Raw genomic sequence first — 15,000 nt, 5'->3', positions numbered from 1 at the left:
TGTATATATATAAGCCTACACACACACACACACACACACACACACACACACACACACACACACACACACACACACACACACACACACACACACACACACACACACACACACACACACACACACACACACACACACACACACATACACACACACACACACACACACACACACACACACACACACACACACACACACACACACACATATATATATATATATATATATATATATATATATATATATATATATATATATATATATTCAATATACATATATGTATATATACATACACACACACACAAATATATTGCGGATTATATGATTTGCCATATACATATAATTTGAATCATGTGTTCATAACCTATAAAAAATTGAGAGAATATACATAAGTTTGGAAGTTTGGCAGTTTGGAAAGGACAAAATATGGCTCACAGAGGAATATATAACACGCGCACACAGGGACACACACACACAAATAAATAAAAAATAAGCAAATAGCGCATTTCCCTACACGAATGGTGTGCCTATATTGTATAAATTAATGTATAAGTTGTATTTACATGTGCGTGCTTTTGCGTATATGGTGATATGGCTTTGTGTTATTTGCTAGTCAAAAACAGAAATGTTTTAGTCAGCTAATTCCCCGCAAGGAAAATTCATGCCAATGTATTTTCATTAAAAGAACACTCCCGCACAACCACACATAAATTGTATATATATATATATATATATATATATATATATATATATATATATATATATATATATATATATATATATATATATATATAGAGAGAGAGAGAGAGAGAGAGAGAGAGAGAGAGAGAGAGAGAGAGAGAGAGAGAGAGAGATTTCTCAAGCTTTGAGATAATTAAATGATTTTGATGTCTTCCTTGAGCTTTTTAAGATTTCAGTGGAATGTGACTAACAGACACTAGACACACATATAAACATGTAAGCACACACTCACACTTATGTGTGTGTGTGTGTGTGTGAATTTCTGTATGGGCATTACATACATGAGGATATGTCATTGACAATCATTCTAATAACTGTATCATGTAATACAAAGCCATTCTTTCGTGAATCATCTTGGATTGCATATAACCATTCAAGTGGAGTTTGAATGTACAACGAATCGACATTCATCGCAGCTGCAACTTATCAACAACATTCTGTCAGCACGTTTTACGGTGCGTGCTGATATATATATATATATATATATATATATATATATATATATATATATATATATATATATATTATACATATGTATATACATATATATATATTATATATACATATACATACATATATATATATATATATATATATATATATATATATATATATATATGCATGTATGTATGTATATACACATATACATATACATACATATATATATATATATATATATATATATATATATATATATATATGCATGTATGTATGTATATACACATATACATATGCTAACACACATACACACGCACACACACACACACATATATGTGTGTGTGTACTTTTATGTGTACTTGACGCAAATTGTCCTTCCCGGGTTTTTTCCAGTTAAACTAGTTACAGTCTGTTGATCTCATGACACGGAGAGTGAATATGTGTCTGTGTATGTATGAGTAAGAAGGAAAAAAACATACAATAGAATGCGTGGATGAAAGCGATATCGATAGAGGAATTGTTCAGTCCGTGTAGAAAAGAGTGTCTACCTCTTATGTAATCTGTTTGTGTGTACATTATAATAATTCTAAGTTACAAAATATTGCGCTTCTGTAAGATTTGCAGTGAATGTTGGTTGTTCTGATTTGTTTATATAGAGGGAACTTTTAAAAAAATAATGTGCACATTTCAGTGGAAAATGATTTATTTCATTCTCTAATAATAATAAAAATTGAATACCTTAGCGACAGTAAAATATAAATAAACCATAGGTTTTGCATGCGTCCTATATTACGAAAAAAGAAAAAAAAAATCGAACAAACGAAAGAATTGGGGAAATTACGTAGGTAATTTCATGGCAGAACAAACTTTCAAGGCCAAACCTCTATTATATAAACATAGGACAACACAGTGGGAACCTCACCAGCGCTGACGAGCAGGCTTAAAACCGCGCACAGTTCGGAATCAAGATGAAACTCGCTCTTTTCACCGCAGTTATATTAGCAGTTTTCATCCACTCTGTTTTCGGGGATACACGCTATCCTCTCCCGGTTCTGGTCCGCAACCGACGTCAACACTCCGTCTCCGGGGGGGTGTCGGCTGGCTCAAGGTACGGTGAGGGGATATAGACTATGCAAAAGTCTAAAACCCTATAAAAGAAGAAAGAAGAAGAAGAGCAGTGGGGTGATTGTTTGGCCTTTTTCTGAGAATTTACGAAGTTTAGGTCTGTGGTGGTGTGTTTATGTCGTAGGTACAGGCAAGAAGTTTTTCGTTGTTTTTAGTTTTACAGTTACGATGATGATGATGATGCCAATAGTAATAAAAATAATATTGATTATCATATTCTTAATCTTCCGCATCACCATCATTATCAGCATGGCAATACTAATTAAGGCAGCCGCACTACATATGCCGTGGAAAGTATAATAGAATTATTGACTAGTGTTCGTACATGTCGGGGAAGTTAATAAAATCAAAATAGTATTATTGGAAAAAGGCGTCACCAAAGAATCGATGAAAACTATCCATACAGCCTTGAGGATATTTAATTAATGATCATTTTTATTAAATAAACTTGTCTCGCAAATGAATAATAATGAAGTTAATTATCAAAATAGATAAAAAATAAATATCAAAAGCTATTAGAAGCTAAGAAATCCAATTTTCAAATTAGTCTCGCCATGGCTTCCGTGTGTGCAGGGTGTCGTATAAAACCATACCAAGTTATAAGATTATTATTTGTACGATGAGGCTTTGACGTGAACACGAGTTGAACCCGAAGTGCCCTGAGACCGGCCGCTGCGACGCTCGAGGCCGAGTCTTCCCGACGCCCTCCTGCCGGGGATTCTGTTTCCCTGGGCGGGCGTTGGGGGCGGCAGCCACGTGACTTCATCGGTGCCGTGATTGCAGCAGTGGAAAATTTGGTCAGTATTCCCTCAGCGATCGTGTGAATGTCGCCTTTTAATATTATTCTTATTTATTCTGATTATTAAGTAAAGTTATTATTCATTTGCGAGACAAGTTTATTTGATAGAAAATGATCATTAATTAAATATCTTCAGGGCTGTATGGTTAGTTTTTATCCATTCTTTGGTGATGCCTTTTTCCAAATTGCGGGGACCTCACTGGTAATTCTTTAATTCAAATTCAGAGGTTGCCTTTCGAAGAGTCCACAAACCTCGATGTCCCGAATCGTCCCGAAGTACTGAGAGCTTACTGGAAAGTACGGCGAAATACTCCTAGGAAAGGGGGTCCGGGGGCTTGCCGCCGTTAGGGGGTTAGGAAGGTATGCTTCGTGTGTACGGCGAAATACCCCCGGGAAAGTGGCAGAGAAATCACCAATCGGACCAAATCCATTAGGACGCCGTGTCGGGAGGGCCAAGGGAAGGGACAGGCGCTCCCACGGCAGGGGACGACGAAGAGGAGCGGAGGAGGAGAAGGTAGCAATGACGAGTAGAATAAAAAGTAAAGAATAAAAAGAGATTTTTGAAATTTCTTATCACCAGTTTGCTGTTTTAATGTTGTGAGATGGTGAATAGGCCTAACCACTAGTGTTGTGTGCGATACCATTTTTTTTTTTTTTTTACAATACATAATTTCCATTCTACTATCATGTTGTAAATGTTGTAAAAAGAAGAAGATGAAGATGAAGAAGAAAAAAAAACTTAAACGAATGGTCAGAACTACTGGATAAAGTTGAAGAAAAAAAATACTGGGAGAGAACGTTATGCAATGAAATAAGTTGGATATAGATGACTATTTGTTTGTAATGTACTTATAGTTCTCGATATCTCTCTCTCTCTCTCTCTTTCTCTCGCTCTCTCTTTTTCTCTCTCTCTCTCTCTTTCTCACATACACAGAGAGAGACAGACAGACAGAGTGATATATACATCCAACCACAGATGCCAGCCTTTCCCTTCGTCCATTCCAGCGGCACCGTGGTGGACGTGTCCTACGGTTTCTCTCCCAACGACAGGTGGACCTTCAGCGGAGGAGCAAGTCACACCATCGGCGGCGGAACAAAGTCTGTGATGATTTTGTGATCGTCTGTTTGTCTGTTGCTTTTGGGAGAGTTATTGGTGTTATGGCCATGGCGGTTGTGGTATATGGTGATTTATTCATGGTGCTGTGTAGTTTTGTTCGTTGTGTTACATAAAGTCCCATAAATTCGTGTTGTATAGAATTCTAGTGTTGATGTGAATGACCATATTTGCAGAGGCATTAATGGTAATCGAGACATAGAAGAGTTGATTGCAATTATAATCATTTTTATCATTGTAGATATAACTATTAATATATATTAATCCCAGGTATTAAATTGTAATATTGTTATTGTATTATTAAACTTTCTATTGTGTTACTGCTACCTTCATTGCAGTGCTGTTGATATTACCATTATCATTATTGCAATCATTCGGCATATTAGTGGTAATGGTTAAATTCCTATTATAATGACTGTTAGCAAATCACCGGTATCACCATTGATATTTGTATAGACATTGTCTTTATTTTTAAAGTGATTACTATTCGATGATGATGATGAGCATGATAATCTTGTCATCACCACCACCACCATAACCGTCACCATCAACATCGCCAACGCCATCCTCATCATCATCCTTCTACTCCTCCTCTTCATCATCATCATCATCCTTCTCTTCTTCTTCGTCTTTTTCTTTTTCTTCTTCTTTTTCTTTCTTCTTCTTCCTCCTCCTCCTCCTCCTCCTCCTTCTCCTTCTTCTTCACCACCTCCACCTTCACTGGACATCTGCCTAATCCCATCACATCCATAACTCAACTGATGTTGTACAGTTTACCCATTTCTTCAACAGTTATAATGTAGGAGCAACAATCAGATTTCGCCGTGATGCAAAAATGGACGATCAGTGAAAAGCCAATGCTGAGAAGTTGAAGAAATTCTTTGGAAATCGCTCGGAATTAAATCAGGTTATCTATTAAGTGCGTTTTATTATCCTTCATTTTCGTACTGTATTGGTGTCTTACAAACGCAGACACATGCAAGCAAATTAACACGCATAAACATAAACACCCGCATGTTTATGCACACACACACACACACACACGTTAGATGGCGAGCTCAGAACATCAAATAGACAACCAAAATGTCTTGACTACCTTGTTGAAGAGCAGTGATGGAGTGCGGCTGTCTTCAGGGCGAGGTGATGCTCCTTGGTAAGACGTCTGCCTGACATACTGTACAGCGGCCCATGAACGGGTGTGAATCACGCGTTAGCATATGCTTATTTGTGTGCAAAGATACGCGTGTTACAGATATGGTAGATTATGTAATTCACGTAGAATATGATATTAGATACATTGAGTAATATTAGCATGCGTATTTCAGTAATTAATATTCAGATTTAGATGGGTTTCATTGCGTTTTAAGATGATGGACCCCATCATTATCAGACTTTAAATAGTGTAGATGAAAACCGGAGAAAAGTACATAAGAAGAAACATAACATCAAAAGACGTAAGCAACATGACACAAATGTTATATTGAGCAGTATCTGATATCCGTATCGAGATCTGTTACTTATATGAGTGCTAACGGAAGCCAAGAGTGCGACATTCTCGGCGCTCAGAACGACAGTAAACGTGCGGCGCTGAAGGGAACCACCTTCAGGCAGCGGCAGAGAATGCGAGAGCGAGCGGCGCTGAGGGAGGAGCGTCCATCGTCAGGCGGCGCTGGAATTGGGTGGTCTTCAGGTGGCAATCGGAATCTGATTAGGCAACTCGCAAACTGCAAATGAATACCTATAACTGACAATTAAACACAACATGCACGAAAGAAAATATATTTAATGCACAAAGAAATGAAGCAAGATTGAATATCTAATATAAAATGAGAAATATTTAAAGAAAAGCTGAATATTAATCGCCATTTTCAAATCTGACAAACTTTGACACTGGTCTTGGGTGCGGGGAGATGAGGAGAGGCTGAGGACCTTCGCTGCACGGCTGACGGGGCGAATTAGGGCGCCGCGTGGTGAGCAAGGTCATGGCGCCACTGGTTAGCGTCGCCTGCATGGTCGTGGCTGCGTAGAAGAAACTGCATGGCGAGGAAGTCGGCTCGGGGGAGAGGTGTTTTGGGTGGCCAACGCCCTTGCTGATCAGAGGCCCAGCTGGGGTCGTTCGGAACTTCTCACAGCGTTGGCGGCAGCGGAGCGTGATTCACCCTGTGGAGTTCCTCAGCTGGGTTGGCAGCGCCGGGGATTCGACCTCGGGGACGCCTCGGCAGGAATGCTGACGCACAGTTTGACGAGGTCTTGCGTGCTCAGCAGAGTGGTGTTGCTGCGGAGTAACAAGGAGAAAAAATAGAACATTAGAAGATGCACATGACTGAGGGAAGTTTGAAGTGGAGGCTGGCAAGGTTTCGTCCTTGAGAAGGTCGCTTGCTTGCGGAAAGGACTGAAAATCACTTTGTGCGTTTTGTTCCAGCTCGCCGGCTTCGTATGCTAATTGACAACCACCAAGAACACTCTGAGGAACTACGCGATAACGAGTTAATTACCTGTGAGAATTTTTGTGGTGGTAACAGTGTACACATTGTTGATTGACAGCTATAGAAACTGTATATATAGAAACGACACAGATTATACAACTAATCTCCCGACAAGACATTCATTTGGATTACATGATACAAGCCGCAGTTCGATATCTTATCTTGGGGGAATACAGTGTTAATTGTTAATTTTTTTTCGTCACAATAGATACTGACTCAATTTTGATTATTGATTTATTTGGTATAAATTTCAGCATTTGTGATTTATGATGATAGGGAATGATGATCGCTACATAATGAAAGGTGAAACTTTAATTTTCTGTTGTCAAGTAATCCGATGTTATACACGCATTTTAGTAACTTTAGATCGGTCACATTCCGGAAATCCTTCAGACTATCTGGATCATTATTTATGAGAATCATTATCCTACATTTGTAAATTTTGTTTATACACATGTCCCATAACGTCCGTTCTCCCTCATTTGGTCTCTATACTTTCATATTTTCTAAGTATTTCTCTCTTGTATATACTAAAACTTCCCCTAAGTATTTGAGGGGAATATAAATTCTAATACAGCCTCTCTTATTTCCTCCTGACTACGTGTATTTTCCAAATGAATACCTTATATACATCTCTTGACTTTCCAGTGTGTTGACTCATTCCACACGTGCCTCAACCCGTCCGGCTTTCACTACAACCTCGACATACGCAGAGTTCAAATTCTTCAAATATTCAAACACCTCCATCCACCTAATCCGTTGACTTTCCAGCGAACTTTTCAGTGGTGTTTCAATACTGTTGACTTTACTCACAAACTTCCCTGACATTCTTCCTGTAATAATGATGATTATAATCATAATCGTCATAATAAGGAAGGGAACAATAACAATAACAGTAATATTGACAGCAACAAAAACACAATAACAATGATAATAATTAGGATGATAATGAGGAGGGCAGTAACTGCCTTAACAAATATGTGTTAATGTGAGTTCTGGGCTAATTATAATTATAATAGTGGTGATGAGAGTGATGATACTTAATGACAAAGATAACTAGAATAATTAGAACAACGTTAAACGCTTTTCGATGAGACAATGAAAATGCTGATGATGATACAGTATAGTATGATAATATCAATGAATTTCAATAGTATTTCTAACACTCATAATGGAATGCTAAGAAGAAAAATTCTAATGATAACCAGTGATAATGCTAATAATGATAAAAACAGTGATAATGATAACAGCAACAGGATAATAATAATAATAGGATGACTAACAGTAGCAATGATGATAATAATGGAAATTGAACTCACTGGAAGTTTGGCACCACTGCAGGAACCATGTGGTAGTCTTGAGAATACGTATCAAGCTCCTTTCAGGGCTGTTATCCGGATTGTCCTTGGTCTCAATCTCCGTCTCCCCCCCCCCCGGCAACAACGGGTGGGGGGGTGTATATATATACACCTGTGTGTACACACAGGTGTATATATATATGTGTGTGTGTGTGTGTGTGTATGAATTATGATATATGTAATTTATACATTTTTTTCTCTCCGTTTATTCTATATATATATATATATATATATATATATATATATATATATATATATATATATATATACATACATATATATGTTCTCAATGATGTAACGATAAATTATTTTTATCATTCATTACATTATCATTTATTCATTTATTATAATAATTATATGACATATTATATTTTCATATTATCACAGTTATCATTGAAGCTGCTGCCATTTTCTCTTTTTTTTAGGTTTCTGCGGCAGGCTGTCCTGTGCCGCTCTATTATTTTCCTTATTTTGTTTTATGTTTTTCCACAGTTTGTCCTGCTCGGCGGCGGATTATATCGGTGGGAACTGAAGGGGATCCAGCTCGAATGTCGGAGGATGGCTGCCCTATCCAGCGGGGGCATCCTCCTTTGCCTTCTCACGGTAGACTGCGCGAGGGACCCCGGTGTGGTTCTTCTTTTTCCCTGCGGCGGCATTTTACAGAATTATTCTTTATTGAACAGCGTCTAGGGCACATACAAAGGTTTCAATGTCTATCTCTTTCCCTGTGACTGAAAATCCTTATGGCCCGACACTAACATACACCCCGTAGTGAAGACAGAAAGCTCCGAACTGATAGTCGGTAAATCCGACAATGCGCCGTTGGTTTGTTGCGATATCCAGAGGTCTTGTGATTCGCTTCCCCTCTGCGGCCTTTCGTTAAATCCGTTAAACTTCTGCCCTGAATCCCTCAATGTGTTATGCTTCACCCACCACCCAGAAGCACTTCGAAAACGTGTCGATCTTCACCTCAACGGAGTGCTTGCGGCAAATATCTGTGAGGCGCCGACCACCCTTTCCAAGCACTAGGGCGATCGATTCTTCGAGGTAGGGGACCAAATGGCACAGTTCGGTGATGCCCTCGCTGGTCCCCTCCTGCTGCTCGTCGTCGGCCGTCGGATCCCCATCGCAGCTGGGCACGTGTTCGTCGGCCAGCTGAAGGGATTCTTTTTGGTGTTGGAGGGGGGTGGAAGCAGGCGGGAGGGGGGGTGAGGACAGGGATGCTGATGGTGCTTCTGCCGTTGGCGAAGACTCTTCTTCTGCCGATGGCGAAGATTCTTCTTCTGCCGATGGCGAAGATTCTTCTGCCGATGGCGAAGATGCTTCTTCTGCCGATGGCGAAGATGCTTCTTCTGCCGATGGCGAAGATGCTTCTTCTGCCGATGGCGAAGATGCTTCTTCTGCCGATGGCGAAGATGCTTCTTCTGCCGATGGCGAAGATGCTTCTTCTGCCGATGGCGAAGATTCTCCGTCGACCATCAGTGGATCCCCCTCGCTGCTGGATCCGCCTTGCTGATTCCGTTTATTACATTTTTTAATGATAAAGGCTAGACAAAATAAAAGTACTATAATGCCAAATGGCGTTATAACAAATATTTTTTACTCCAATTTCAAGCTATCAATGTACCATGCCTACAAATGCCGAATTATTTCTCGATTGCAAATCAGTTAGTATTTCCCAATATAATCGGGAATAAACCAGGGGGAGTCTTGCACGAGGCAGTTTATCTGCGGGGGTTTGTGGAAAGATAACACGGAAGCCCTCGCCAATAGATCTTGTATTTTAGCCTCTTGCCGTGTGCGTGTCAGTTCGTACTGGTGTTTATTTTAATTCATTAAATAATATATGGCAACACATATGGTCACAATCGACATAAAAAACACTTTTGTGTTCATTAAATTTTATTTCTCAAGACTAGCATGCACATCCCTTCTTGTAACGAGGTTAATCATGAAAATCATCATAATTAGCAGAATTGTATCAGAAATCATCATAATCATCCCATAAACACGAAAAAGCGGGGTAGGCGAGTCGAAGGGGAGGAGGGGGGGAGGGTAGGCGAATCGAAGGGGGGGAGGGTAGGCGAACCGAAGGAGAGAAGAGCGGTTAAACAATAGGAAGGGGGAGGAGGGGGGAGGGCGAGGGGGGGGGGCGTCGTGGGAAGGAGGCATGCCGAAATGCATGTAAATAATCTCAAAATAAAGAAAGAGGAAAAGGGAGGAACAAAAAACACGCGAGAAAAACAAACAAACAAATTGTAGGTTGACACAGGACTACATTTTATGTATAAGTAAATAAAAAAGAGAGAAAGGAAGAAGTGAATAGAAGAAAAGGAGAAAAGAAGAAATAAACAAAAAGACAAAAGGCGAAGCAAAATCGATAGATCCTAACCTAACCAAACCAAACCAAACCAAACCTAGCCTAGCCTAGCCTAGCCTAGCCTAGCCTAGCCTAACCTAACCTAACCAAACCTAACCTAACGTCTCAAATATGATCACAGATTCAAAAGAAAAATTGACCTATAATGTGCAAACAGCATTAGGGTAAGCGAATCGAAGGGAGGAGGAGAAGGACGGTTAAAGTAGGGGGAGGAGGGGGGGGGCATCGTGGGAGGGAGGAGGAAGGGGGGGGACGTAGGTGGCACGCAACGGAAATAAACAAACCGGACTGCATGTAATACAAACCTAAAGATAAAGAAAGAGGAAAAGGGAAGAACAGAGAGAAACAACAACAACAACAACAAAAAAAGCGAGGCAAACAAATAAAAAACATGTGGCCGTGACGAAACAGATGGAACAAGAATGAAACAACACGAGAAATCGAGAAACTATAACCAAAGACACGGCATCAAAATGAAAAAAACAACAAGTAATGCACAACGGAAGGAAAACGAATTCGGACTAACATAAGGGAAGGAGGGGGGGGAGGGTAGGCGTATCGAAGGGGGGGAGGGGGGGAGGGTAGGCGAACCGAAGGGGAGAATAGCGGTTAAACGATAGGAAGGGGGAGGAGGGGGGAGGGCGAAGGGGGGGCATCGTGGGAAGGATGGGGGACGTTGGTTGCATGCAACGAGAGTAAACATACCGGACTACATGCAAATTCAAACCTCAAAATAAAGAGAAACGAAAAACACCCGAAAAAACAAACCAACACAAATTGTAGGTTGACAGGCCTACATTTTAATTATAGAGCGGAGGAGAGGGAGGGCGGGTTTTGTTTTGTTTATATCGAATAAAGACGAATTTCACATAACCTCTTTACCCATCTCCAACTTGGTGAATCTGCCTCAAAATCAAGCGAACCAGAAAACTAACCTTACCTTTCTTCCACCTTTTCCAGCTCAACCTCCTCGAGAAGCTCCGTTTGCGGCTGTGAGTTGTTCGGCCGACGGCTGATTCCTCGCCGCTCGGGCCGTTGTCCTGGAGAACACTCTGGGCGAAGCGAGGCACGTTCCCGAGATGGCAGGAGTGTTGGGCGAGCATGAATGTGCTCCCGTTGTAAGCAGGATCTGTGTTTCAAGAGTGAGTGCGTGTGCGCGTGTGTGTCCTGAGGGCGTGTGTGTTAGTCTGTAATTTTGGGCAAAATAATTCATGTGTGATTGAAGAGAGAGAGAGAGAGAGAGGGAGCTAATAAGCGTCATCGAACGTTTAGCCAATGAGAGTGCGCTATGAGTTGTCGGATATAGCTCGATACATAATTTATACTCGCTTTCCTCGTAACTATAAACAAAACAATATTTCTCTCTTTCATTTACGATAATGATGCACAGCCATTGTTGCAAAATAGGGACGGGAATATAGAGGGTGCAGTAATGACCTGAGAGAGAGAGAGAGAGAGAGAGAGAGAGAGAGAGAGAGAGAGAGAGAGAGAGAGAGAGAGAGAGAGAGAGAGAGAGAGAGAGAGAGGAAGAAAGAGGGAACATATATATGCGCGTGAACATTGGTCGACGTTGCTAAAACAGTTTGAGAGAGAATGTGTGAACGAAGGAGAATTTACGAGAAAAGGGGGAAAATGACATACACATAAGGAAAATTCCAGCTGATGTAAGCTATCCTCGATTAAACTGATTTAATATAATTGTCATGTGAGAAAACGAAATTTGGAGTCTCCTGGTCAAATTTGAGCGAACGAGAGAGAGAGAGAGAGAGAGAGAGAGATCTATAAAAGCGTAATTTAAAAACAAAAGGTGAGAGAGAGAGAGAGAGAGAGAGGCACGGCATAAATATAAAACGGTGATATAGTATCCTATAAAGTGGAAGGAGCTTTCGAAACACGGAGCCCACTCGGCATAAAGAGAAATAATCGAATAGAACAACAACGCTTGGCACAGCTCTCTTTTGAAAGGCATTTTTTATGAAAATCTTTAGAAATCATATTTGTTATACTTCAACCTCTCCGCAGCTGCTGCCAGGGCCACTAAACATACCACTCACATAAAATAAAAAGGGACAGATAGATAGATAACTCATAGACTGTACTAAATTCACCCACGTGCATATGTAAAACTAATAAAATAAGTTCCATAAAAATAAAAAAAATGAGAGAGGTGAATCGATTTTTCATTTGAATAAACGATAAATTTGACCTGTCCGCTTCTTTTTTTTTGTTGTTTACAAACCCATAGCCCCGTATGATCAGCGAGTCAGTTGAACGGAGACCTCACAGCCAGTGCCACGGTTCCTGCTCTGGCTCGACCCTCGCACGCATGTGTCAAAAAGTAAGTCATCGTCCGAGGAGGAACCTAAGGAGGAGCCTTATTTCACACATTTCCTTCGTGTAAGAAAATTGAAAAAAGGAAAAGAAAAAAGTCACTGCGCCTTGTAAATATTCATGAAATGTAAACTTCGCTGTCGACCCATCCGAGGATGAGCCTGAGAAAGCATCGTACGAGGAGGGACCGTGGGCAAGGCACGAAGGGCCGGAAGAGAAAGTCTTGGGCTGGCAAGGAAGGTGCGAAGCCAGGGAGGGAGAAAGAGAGAGAGAGAGAGAGAGAGAGAGAGAGAGAGAGAGAGAGAGAGAGAGAGAGAGAGAGAGAGAGAGAGAGAGGGGGGGGGGGGAGGGAGATTGGCTTCGCGCAATTTGATCAGCCAAAACAATATTTGGATATTGTGAGTGTGGGATGAGGGAATATAGAGGGCGAGAAAGGGAAGAGAGAGAGAGAGGTAGGAAGTAAGGCAGCTGCAATGCCATCCGGTTTCCATATCGCTGACAAATGGGAGAGAGGAGAGGGGGGAGGGAGAGAGAAAGAGGAGAGAAATAGAAAGAGAGGAAAAGGGGAAGGGAAGGAGAGAGAGAGAGAGAGAGAGAGAGAGAGAGAGAGAGAGAGAGAGGGAGAAAGAGGAGGAGGGGATGTGGGGAGGTGGAGGGAGGAGGAGGAGGAGAGAGAGAGGAGGGAGGCCTTACTTTACAACCCAACGTTGGCCAGGGCGGGCGAAGGGATCGCCAGGCGCTAACATCTTGCGGATCTCGACGCTGCTTCATCGGGAATCATGTCAGCATCAGATATCTGCTGATCAACGTGACCGTTTACTTATGGGCCGTGTGCAAAAAATAATAATTCCGGCGCGGTCTATTTGAGAAGCTGTTTACTAATCATGTCGAGGGATTTTTTTTTTTCTTAACTTGATCCCTGTCGCGACAATTAAGGGGAAGTGTGTATGTGGCGACGAGTGGCTCCAGGTCTTGAAAAACGATTGGGACGACTATCCTAAGGTACCAATATATATATATACATATATATACATATATATATATATATATATATATATATATATATATATATATATATATATATATATATACATATACATACATACATACATACATACATAAATACATACATACATATATACATAGATATACATATATATATACTGAGAACTAAATACCTAAATACATGAAAACACACGCACGCCGCCCACAGAAAAATGAAAAAAGTGACGCAAAAGAAAAAAAAACATAAACAGTAATTCTCGCTCGCGAATCAGCTGACATTCGAGGTCGTCACGTGACAATTTCCCGCCAAGAAAATTTCCTCAGTCGACACCCGGTCTACCTCGCGTGTGGGAACCGTGACGTCACGAGTGGGGGTTATGACGTTTTAATGAGACGTCATCACCCGAAGGCGGGAGACGGCTGAAAACAAGAATTGTTTCGTAAACTCAGGGCTGAACTATGCTGACCTAGCACTCCCCGCCTTCAGCGCTCCGCTCTCCTGCCCTCGCACACCAGCCTGTGAACCGCGCTACTTTTGATGATAAGAACTGTGTTTCACTTCACTTCATTTCACTTCATTAAACTCCACTTCATTTCATTCACTTCAATAAACTCCATTTAACTCCACTTCATTTCACTTCACTTCATTAAACTCCACTTCATTTCACTTCACTTTGGATTACGGTACGAATGAGAAAAAATGCTATTTAATAGTTAAATAACCCATGAGAAAATGTAGCAAACTTAAGCGGACAAGTAAGTCATAATATACGTACAATAAATACTAAAATGAAAGGTTCCACTTGGCTATTGATATGAAACAATGTGATTCAAGCACAACAGAAATTTAAACATGCTACGAATATGCCTTGAAGAATATTACTTGCTCTGTAAGAGAATATATTAAGTTAATATAGACTATCAATCATAGGCAGCGTAGAAATTATACCAACACTTTAATGACACGATAGAGAATATAACAACTGCATATAGATAGATAGATATAGTTAATATATTTATATAGATGGATAAATATCGCTAATCATTACCAGTACCTATACTCCGAGGCTCATATGAATTTGTACACTAACCACCCTGCGAGTCACATTAGCAGGGAGAGAGAGAGAGAGAGAGAGAGAGAGAGAGAGAGAGAGAGAGAGAGAGAGAGAGAGAGAGAGAGAGAGAGAGAGAGAGAGAGAGAGAGAGAGAGAGAGAGAGAGAGAGAG

General features: G+C 40.6%; 1 long non-coding RNA gene across 1 annotated transcript; it reads right to left on the bottom strand.

Annotated features, from left to right (window-relative positions):
- Positions 1–5,977: 5,977 nt before the first annotated feature.
- LOC138861025 (uncharacterized) lies at positions 5,978–12,244 on the bottom strand. The gene is made up of 2 exons (XR_011398440.1): positions 11,379–12,244; positions 5,978–6,489 (listed from the first exon to the last, which is right to left on the bottom strand). It is a non-coding gene; the product is annotated as an uncharacterized lncRNA (long non-coding RNA).
- Positions 12,245–15,000: the final 2,756 nt, after the last annotated feature.

The sequence above is a fragment of the Penaeus vannamei genome, unplaced genomic scaffold (assembly GCF_042767895.1).
Source record: "Penaeus vannamei isolate JL-2024 unplaced genomic scaffold, ASM4276789v1 unanchor551, whole genome shotgun sequence".
NCBI lineage: Eukaryota > Metazoa > Arthropoda > Malacostraca > Decapoda > Penaeidae > Penaeus > Penaeus vannamei.
Note: the sequence above shows the minus strand (reverse complement) of the source record. Positions and strands in the feature narration are given on the sequence as shown.